The sequence below is a fragment of the Eriocheir sinensis genome, unplaced genomic scaffold (assembly GCF_024679095.1).
Source record: "Eriocheir sinensis breed Jianghai 21 unplaced genomic scaffold, ASM2467909v1 Scaffold879, whole genome shotgun sequence".
NCBI classification, from domain to species: Eukaryota; Metazoa; Arthropoda; class Malacostraca; order Decapoda; family Varunidae; genus Eriocheir; species Eriocheir sinensis.
In genome coordinates, this window is record NW_026112251.1 from 167,501 (window position 1) to 175,000 (window position 7,500).

The 7,500-nt window shown below is 48.0% G+C and overlaps 1 long non-coding RNA gene across 1 annotated transcript in view; it reads right to left on the reverse strand.

Moving 5' to 3' along the window:
* The window catches only part of LOC126994799 (uncharacterized), a 25,196-nt gene extending 21,670 nt beyond the window's left edge, over nucleotides 1-3,526 (reverse strand). The window contains exons 1-2 of the long non-coding RNA XR_007749620.1: nucleotides 3,336-3,526; nucleotides 459-717 (exon numbers count right to left, since the gene is read on the reverse strand). This is a non-coding gene — a long non-coding RNA (uncharacterized LOC126994799). The remainder of the gene's footprint in view (nucleotides 1-458; nucleotides 718-3,335) is intronic.
* Nucleotides 3,527-7,500: the final 3,974 nt, after the last annotated feature.

Consider the following 7,500-nt stretch of genomic DNA (forward strand, 5'->3'; position numbering starts at 1 on the left):
AAACGGCATGTCATAGGGTCTGATATGTATATAATAGATATCACCACCACCACCATCACCACCACCACCATCACCACATGTTCTAGTTCAAATCTCATCACCGTCAATACCAATCTCATCACCACCACCCATCACCACCTCCACCACCACCACCACCACTTGGCTTGTTATATCACCAGTCAACACCAAACACCACCACCTACCCATTCACACACCAATCTCATCACCACATGTTCTAGTTCATCACCACCACCACCACCATATAATAAGCATCTACCCCCACCTCCCTGTCTTCTCTTTCAACACCAAAATCACCACTTATAATTATCACAACACACATTAAACAGTAGTAGTAGTAGTAATTATAGCATATTACATAACAAATCGTAAAGAAGTCTGACATACTACTACTACTTCTACTGATACCAACACTATTATAAGTATAAGCCAACACTCACCACTTATTCCTCGTCTTCATCTTCACCTCCTCTTCCTCACGTCCTCCTCGTCCAGGGTCCACCGGGCAAATGACGAGGAGAGAGGCTCGGAGGTGTGGCAAATGCTGAAGGCTGTTGTTGTTCATCACGTCTCGAAGCAATGTCCAGCGGGGAAAGGCTAGGAGGTGTGACAAGAGGCTGGAGGCTGGGGGTTGGTCACGTCTTTACCCAGAGTCCAGCGGGGATAGGGTGACGAGAGGCTGGGACGGCTGACAAGATGCTGTTCATCACGTAACAAGGCGGGGTAGTTAACAAGTGGTCAGGCTGATGGTAGTTAAGTGGTTACTGATCGGGGTGTTTATATGCATTATGGCCTATAGTGACTGAGTGAATGTATATATCAAGGAGTTTACATAAGGTTATATAGAGACGTGGACAGACCTTTTGTGTGGTGATATGGGTGAGATATGATCACACACACACACACACACACACACACACACACACACACACACACACACACACACACACACACACACACACACACACACACACACACACACGGGGAGAAATTCACTGTGGAGATTTTTTATAAAATTATTACACATCTAAGAAATTAAGTTGAAAATGGTTGTTGTTGTTGTTGTTTACTCTGTACAAGATAAGAGTACATTAATGAACTTACGGCTGTGTGTGTGTGTGTGTGTGTGTGTGTGTGTGTGTGTGTGTGTGTGTGTGTGACGTGGCTCGGGGCGTACTGTGGTCGCAGCCTCCGCCGCCAGCCCCCGCAAAACAGCCCCGCTCAGTGCACCACTACCTCATCCAGGGGCGCGCTGACCCTTCAAAGCACCCCAAACTCACCCAAGAACTCTCCAAACACTCTCCGTGGCTGTGGTTGCTGGGTTGTGGCTGTGGTTGCTGGGTTGTGGCTGAGCGCGGCTGTTTGGTGGTTGAGTGGCGGGTTGTCGAAGTGTCGCCCCGGGTCTGAACGCTGAGGGGAGGGTGAGGCTGTCTCGCTATGTACAAGTTACCATAGAAAAGCTTATTATGAGGAATCGTTATTGTCTTGGCCGAGGAGAGATGTGCCGCTGGTGACGCTAAAAAATCTCTGCAGGAAAATGTAAGAATGAACGATGTGCTGACGCTGATAACCTCACACCATGGAGGTAGGATTGGCGGGCCCGCTAACCCTTCCTTGAGGTGAAGCCGACGAACTGTCAAATTTACGGCCAAAGATGGGGTGGCGAGCGTGACTTGAGACCTGACACCTGGCCGTAAAAATGACTGCTCGGGCGGATTCACTTAATTGGGCTGATGTCACCTCCACCAATTCTACCTCCATGGTGACACTGCTCTGAGGGTCGCATTCCTAAACGTCTCGGGCTTCAATTACGACTGTTTTTCAAGGCCACGGAGGAGATTAACCGGGTCTTCACGGGGTGTGTGTTTCCCGTTCAAGGTGCAGAACTCGTGTTAATAATGTGAGAAAATGAGGGTTAAAGATAGGCTAAAGAGGTCTAAAATCAGTGGGTGAATGACACTGTCTGAGAAAAAAGTGAGATAGCTCTAAAGTGAGGAGGGGTAGAGAGTCTGGGGTGTGTGGATTAAAGAGAGGGATTGTTGGCTTACATTTTAGTGTATGGTAGAGTGAGTTAGAGCTAGTTTTAATCTGAGAAAATGATGTTTAAATATATGGTAATTTTTCATGTCAAGCTATCACCGGGGTCACAAAACAGTCCATGAAAACCCCAGAGCTCCTTCCACGAGAGGCTTTTCCAACAGGCACAGGGAAGATTGACCGGGTTTTCTTGGGTGACTTTACCGTTGAAGGCGTAGAGGTCGTGTCAAGCTATCACCAGGGTCACAAAACAGTCCATGAAAATCCCAGAGCAACTTCTACTGTAGTCTTTTCCAGCAAGCGATCTGAGGCCCCGAGACGTTTATAAATTCTGGCTTGAGTCTGCCTTCCCTCCCGCTACAGTAACGTGGAGCGCGGGGTCTTATCAGGAGTTATCGGCATCAACATGTACAAAACAAATGATTCTTTTCTAAGACGTAACCACGAAATCAGCAAAGCGCTCCGCTCGCTGCCAGCCTTCCTGACGCCGGGGGCTGCTCTGGGGGCGGGGAGGAGGGTGGGCATTCTTAAGCGTCTCGGGGTTCACTATACGTTTCCCAAGACGTTACGAATATGGGTCTTGGTCACCCTCCTGCCCTGCCTCGCCGCGCCCTGTTGCCGCCCCGCCGAAGCCACCACCGGGGCACTGGAGGTCACGAGATACGGGTACAAACTAACAAAGAATTCAATGCCCCTGGTGATGGCCACGGCGGGGGAGAGGGCTGACCACAGGAGCCCCTGGGGTTGTCTGGCTTAGGTGAACAGGTTATATACAGGTATTTACAGGGACCGTGGACAAGGCCGGGGTCACGGAACGCACGCACGCACGCACTCGATTTCTCTCTAAAGTACCTCCTGAAACGGCGCAACCGACTGGTGTTGAGTGGTGATAAAGTGGTGATGAAAGGGTGATGGAGTTGAGATTAGGTGGTGATGGTGGTGGTGGTTTGGAAGAAGAGGAGGAGGAGGAGGAGGAGGAGGAGGAGGGGGGTAAGGATGGTGTTAAAGGGTCAGAGACATGGTGGTGGTGGTGAAAAATGGTGATGAAAAACGGTGATGAGACTGGTAAAACGAAGGGAGGAAGAGGATTACTGAAGTGGTGAGAGAGAGAGAGAGAGAGAGAGAGAGAGAGAGAGAGAGAGAGAGAGAGAGAGAGAGAGAGAGAGAGAGAGAGAGAGAGAGAGAGAGAGAGAGAGAGAGAGAGAGAGAGAGAGAGAGAGAGAGAGAGAAATAAATATAAAAGCAAATAAATAAGTACCATAAAGAAAATCCCTAGTTACCCTTGCAATGATGTGTCCCATATGCTTGAACATGTATTGTAGCAGCAGGCGGTTGGCGGTTGGCAGGCGGTTGATCAGCTGGCGCATGGCCTCGGCGCGCTCCCCGGGGTTAGGAATGATCGCTACGTCCTCAAAGTGTGGCATCATGTCCGACGTCAACACTGGCTCCGGCAACTCCCTGCAGAACGGTCATTTTGATTATTATTATTATTATTATTATTATTATTATTGTTATGTCCGACGGCATCACTGTCTCCGGCAACTCCCTGCAGAATGATGATTTGGATTACCAAACCTTATCTAGCCTTACCAAACCTAATCTAACCCTACCAAACCTAATCTAACCCTACCTAACCTAATCTAACCTTAGCAAACCTCATCTAACCTTACCTAACCCAATCTAACCTTACCTAACCTAATCTAACCTTACCTAGCCTAATCTAACCTTACCTAACCTAATCTAACCTTACCTAACCTAATCTAACCTTATCTAACCTAATCTAACTTTACCTAACCTAATGTAACCTTACCAAACCTTATCTAACCTTACCAAACCTAATCTAACCTTACCAAACCTAATCTACCCCTTCCTAACCTAATCTAACCTTTCCAAACCTAATCTAACCTTACCTAACCTAATCTATCCTTACCTAACCTAATCTAACCTAATCTAACCTTGCATAACCTAATCTAACCTTACCAAACCTTATCGAACCTTATCTAACCTTATCTAGCCTTACCAAACCTAATCCAACCTTACCTAACCTAATATGACCTTGCAAAACCTTAACAAACCTAATCTACCCCTACCTAACCTAATCTAATCTAACCTTACCAAACCTACTCTAACCTAATCTAACACACACACACACACACACACACACACACACACACACACACACACACACACACACACACACACAGAAACGGCAAAAGATAGAGAGAAAAATAGAAAAAAAAATCACTTTTATATTGCAGTTGTTAGCACTGGAGCAATTAGTGTGTTGCGTGTGATTTTGGATGAATTCGGTGTGTTGGGTATGATTCTGTAGTAATTTGTTTTGTGTTGATGTGATTTCCTAGGAGTCTGGGTCACTTGCATGGGTATATTAGTGAGCCTGGGTGCAGTTTAACCCCTCCTCTGCACCTTGAACCTGTAAAACACTCGTGAAGGCCTGATCGACGTCCTTTTTAAGCTTTGGGAATAGGTTATGTGCGGCAGCCCAGAGCCAAAACAATGACTTGAGTAACTCATTCATTACTTAAGACTAATGAAACGTGTAATAATTCCTGCGATGGTCAAATAGTAGCTTCAAAATAAGGTCAAACACTCACAGTCCAGCCTGCGCCTCAGACCGGGCATGGCGCCGCAGATTACAGGTGTGGCACTGCCTGGCACTGCGTGGGGCAGCACTGTGAGGAGCCTGACCACCCTCCCTGCAGGAGGCCATGGAGGGAGCCTTGAGCGGGCTGGGGCCGAGGTGGCTGCTTGGTCCTGCTCTTGCTGTACAGGTGACCCGCTGGAGAGTCAGGCCTTCGTATCGGCACAACCTGTAATAAATAAAACAACACAAGCAGTATATCCATTACAAATCTTCCAATTCCCTATTTCTTGCACACCACATCTTTGCCAGAAACTCTTCATGGCTTCTATACCCTCTCTCTGAGTGTGTGTGTGTGTGTGTGTGTGTGTGTGTGTGTGTGTGTGTGAGACTGACTGACTTTTCTTAACGGATGGACTGACTGTCACTGACTGGCTGACTGAATAACTGACTGACTGAATGCACTGATATCCTCAAAACGCAATTTACTGAGCCCATTTACCCCTTATTCGCCAAGCTTGTCGAATTCCACCTACTCCCATTACCCCCCCCCATGGATATGTAAACATAATCAATTACTTTTTGCAGATAATGACATCTGTTTTCACTTCACGCAATTAAGTGACCCCATTTAACCCCTATTCGAGTACGTAGTAGTAGTTGATACAGAAATACGAATTCCACCTACTCATTAGCCCCCCTCCTTACCTAACCCTCGCCCCCTCTGATCATCAGCACACAATTTACTGACCCCATTTACCCTTATTCGCCAAGCCGTTCATGGCCTGAAATGAACGCCGAATTCCACCTACTTTATTACCCCCTCCGTTACCGTTAACCCCCCCCTTTTAATTACGTCCGCCGAACACCTACTCCATTACCCTCCCCCCATTACCGTTAACCCCTCCCCTTTAATTATCTGGAGTTACGCAATTTGACCCCATTTAACCCCTATTCGACACCGAACATGACTTAATTACGAATTCAATTTACCCATTACCCCCCCCATTACTTAACCCCCGCCCCTCTGATTATCAGCACGCAATTCACTGAGCCCATTTCATTCTTATTCGCCATTACTGACCCCATTTACCCTATTAACATGAGCTAATTACGAATTCCACCTAGTCCCATTACCCCCCCATTATTATTGAGCCCCGCCCCTCTAATTATGAGCCCATTTACCCTTTATTCGCCACCGAACATGACCTGATTAACGGAGCTATGCACAGTAACCACTGCATCGCGGAGCAAGGTCTTCTTCCTCTTCTTCTTTTGAGCCATGATGACCTAATTACCACAAGACCCTATCTTATGAATTGCTGTTTTCTTAGTGTAACACCGAACATGACCTGATTATCGAGTTAGGTTAGATTAAGGTAACAGGAATTGATAAGGTTGGGTGTTGTGTGGACATGTATGGAAAACCGAACATGACCAATTCTGAGAATTGCTCTAAGATAAAAAGTAGCGGGTATATATCTTGATTTTTTGATTTCCATAAAAAACCGCCGAAGATGACTTAATTTAACGGTGTTTGGGGTATGAAGTGGAAGAAGGGGAGGTATAGGAGGAGGAAGAGGAAGTGGAGGAGGACCGAATATGACCGATTGAGGAGGAAGTGAAGAAGAAAAGGAGGAGGAGGAGTAGGAGGAAATTATCAGCACGCAATTATGACCCCATTTAACCCCTATTCGACACCGAGGAGTAGGAAGAAGAGATGGAGGAGGAGGAGGAGGAACAGAAGGAGGAGGAGAAGGAGGAGGAGGAAGGAGGAGAGAGGAGGGAGGAGGAGGAGGAAGGAGGAGGAGGAGGTCAGCACGCAATTAAATGACGGAGGAGGAATGGCAGCAGGATGAAGAGGAAGAGGAGGAAGAAAGAAGATGAGGAGGAGGAGGAGAGGAGAGAAGGAGGGAAAGGGGAAGAGGAGGAGGAGGAGGAGGAGGAGGAGGAGGAGGGAGGAGGAGGAGGAGAGAGGAAGAGGAGGAGAAGAAGGAGGAAGAGGAGGAGGAGGAGGAGGAGGAGGAGGAGGAGGAGGAGGAGGAGGAGGAGGAGGAGGAGGAGGAGGAGGAGGAGGAGGATGAGTAGTAGGAGCAGGAGGAGGAGGAGGATGAGGAGGAGGAGGTACATGCGTGCGTGTGGGTGTGTGTGTGTGTGAGGTGTGTGTGTTTTCTCTCTCTCTCCTAGTCGTAAATTATTAATCCAGCCATCATAAGGACTCCTATTTCGTTTCACGTTTTACTCTGCAATGAATTCGCTTCAATTCCACCCTTATTCCTTTCCGTCTCCTACGCGATTTCCTATAAATGGAGGAAAAGCGTCAGCTACGTGCTTCATTCCGTCATACGATGAAGGAGGAGGAGTTATCCGCCATTGTAGACAAGTCATATGTGCAACGCTTCACAAGGAGGAGGATGGGGGAGGTATGGGGAGAAAGAGGGCGGGGGGAGAGAGTGGGGAGAAGGAGGAGGGAAAGGGAAGGATGGGAGTAGGGAAGCCAGGGTGGATCACAATTGGGTTGGTCACGTCTTTACCCAGAGTCCAGCGGGATAGGGTGACGAGAGAGGAGGAAGAGGAGTTAACAAGTGGTGAGGCTGATGGTAGTTAGGTGGTTACTGATAGGGGAAGAGGAGGAGGAGGAGGAGGAAGAGGAGGAAAAGAGATATATAGATACGTGGACATACCTTTGTGTGTGGTGATATGGGTGAGAAGGATGGTCGCAGCCTCCGCCGCCAGCCCCTGCAAACAGCCCTGCTCAGCGCGAGGAGGAGGAGGATGAGGAGGACGGGTTGTCGAAGTGTCGCCCTGGTCATGGCCGTAAAAATGACAGCTCGGGCGGATTC